Below are 2166 nucleotides of genomic sequence, written 5' to 3'. Positions count from 1 at the left end.
GCCCCTCCCCTTAGCTCACTGGTTCTTCCTTCTGTGAGGTGGGCGCGGCGTCTTCCAGAAACCAATCAGATCCGCTTCTGCTTTCTTACTCCGCCTTCGGGTGGCCGACAGCTCGGGCTCTAACCGCTGATTGGTTCCTAGAAGACCTTTGAAAGACGCGCCGGAGGCGGGCCCTGCGAGACGTTGAGTGGCTGGAAGGATGCCCTCCTCCCGCCAGTTGGGTGAGTGCAGGGGCGGAGGCGGGGCGAAAGCATCAGAGGGCGGCCTTAGCTTTTGGAGGGACGCTGGAAAGCTGTGCTTTCTGATGGCAGGATGTCACCGTGGTCCATAGGGTTGGGAGTTTTTGTGTTTGTGACAGAGGTCTTACTAGGTTGCCCAGGCAGGCCTCGAACTCTTGGCCTCAAGCAGTCCTCCCGCCTCATTCTACGTTGTAGCGGCTAAGGTAGGGAGTTTTTGTTTAAGTTGTAAATTTTTTTCTTATTTTTTAAGGGCTTGATGAAGCACTGTATTGGATCGTCACATGACAAACACATCACGTAAGACTTTCTAATTATATCTACACATACAAATACTAGGGAAAAAAACCTAAAAACTCTAGAGTATAAACATATTTTACATGCTTGACGTTTTATTTTATTTATCACTTCAGTAGCTAGACAAGTGACAGTGTAGATCAATCTTCCTGTCCCCCAAATGGGAAGCAAATTATATTGTGTGAAAGGGAGATTATAAAATGCCAGGTAAGATAGGTCTAAGGGCCAGTGTTTCTACGTAATTAGCTGTAATATTTTAAAAAATTCTTGAGTATGTCCCTCCCTTCTCCAGTCCCTATTGAAGTAGCCATAGGAAAGGAAGTCACCTAGAGCAGATCTGAGAAAAATATGCAGAAATTTCAGCTCCTGATTCATGTTGGGAAAGCCAGTGGGTATACAGCTATTAGAAGAAATTCCTTAGTAAAGAAGGTATAACAGTTTGACTTAGAGACTGTATTAGTTAGTCAGGGTTGCCCAGAGGAAAAAAAATGAATAGGATGTGTATACATGCATTTAGAAACAGATTTATTTTAAGGAATTGGCTCCTGTGCTTGTGGAAGCTTGATGAGTCTGAAATCGGTTGGGGGGAGGCCGGTGTACTGGAGACTCAGGAAAGGCTGTAATTCAAGTGCAAAGGCTGTTGTAGAACAAAGAAGAGGCAATGTTGCATGTCGTCTGAAGGCTGTCTACAGGCGGAATTACCCCTTGGTCAGGGCAGGGTCAGCCTTTCGTTCTATTCAGGCCTTCAACGGATTGGATGAGGCCCATCCATATTATAGAGGGCAATCTGCTTTACTCAGTGTCTCCCAATTTAATGTAAATCTCATCCAAAAACACTTTCACAAAAACATCCAGAATTATGTTTGTCCAAATAATGGGGCACCGTGGCCCAACCAAGTTGATGCATAAAATTAACCATCCTAGAGATCCACAGAGATTTTCCATACTCAGGAAATCCTTTTAGATCCGTGCTGTTCAATATGGTGACCATATTGGCTGATTATCTCCCCAATCAAAGGCTAAATTAGAAAACTAAATTTTTGTGTGAACTCAGGGGCTACTTAGGAAATACCTGCCCTCTTTTAATATAGATCTGCTTCCTCAGACGAAGTCCTTAGGGTTCAGGAACAGGCCACACCCATCACATGTTTATAGCTATTGGTTTGATGTGTATGATTGCATTTCATATTAGAAATGGTCATGTTACTGTGTACAAGAGAATGTAGGTTGGTATGTATAGCTAGACATAGAGTCCTGCCTTTGAGCAAATAACCAGTATTTAAGGTGCACCTATGTTTTGTTTTATGGTTAGGATTGTAGACTCTTTAAGCAGAGTGGCACAGTTTTAAATATATTTTCATATGTTTGAAAGTAAACCAGGCTGGCCCCAGAAATTGTGAAATATGGTTGGCTGTTGGTTGGTGTTTCAGCCCTCATTCCTCATCTTTGACCTTCCCCTCTCAAAGGCAAGAATCCATTAGGCTGGGCTGGTGTGTTGGAGGAAAAGGGAATGGTGGAAGCACCTGCTATGCTTGCTTAGCTAGCACTGAGGGAAGAACAGTTCCAGAAAGTGGGTGAGCTGTGGAATGTGTGGGATGATGAAGCACACTCAGAAGGGTGCATCTGAATATGC

General features: G+C 44.0%; 1 pseudogene across 11 annotated transcripts in view; it reads left to right on the top strand.

The window, feature by feature from the left end:
• Positions 1–150: 150 nt before the first annotated feature.
• LOC118144943 (keratin, type II cytoskeletal 8 pseudogene) overlaps positions 151–2166 on the top strand; it is a 376247-nt pseudogene continuing 374231 nt past the window's right edge. For all 11 annotated transcript variants that reach the window (XR_013521224.1, XR_013521223.1, XR_013521222.1 and 8 more), the window contains exons 1-2: positions 151–221; positions 490–536. The product of XR_013521224.1 is annotated as a keratin, type II cytoskeletal 8 pseudogene, transcript variant X4 (transcript). The remainder of the gene's footprint in view (positions 222–489; positions 537–2166) is intronic.

Source organism: Callithrix jacchus, chromosome 8, assembly GCF_049354715.1.
Source record: "Callithrix jacchus isolate 240 chromosome 8, calJac240_pri, whole genome shotgun sequence".
In the NCBI taxonomy this organism is placed as follows: domain Eukaryota; kingdom Metazoa; phylum Chordata; class Mammalia; order Primates; family Cebidae; genus Callithrix; species Callithrix jacchus.
The sequence above is the reverse complement of the archived record's forward strand: the minus strand, read 5'-3'. Positions and strand labels throughout refer to the sequence as shown.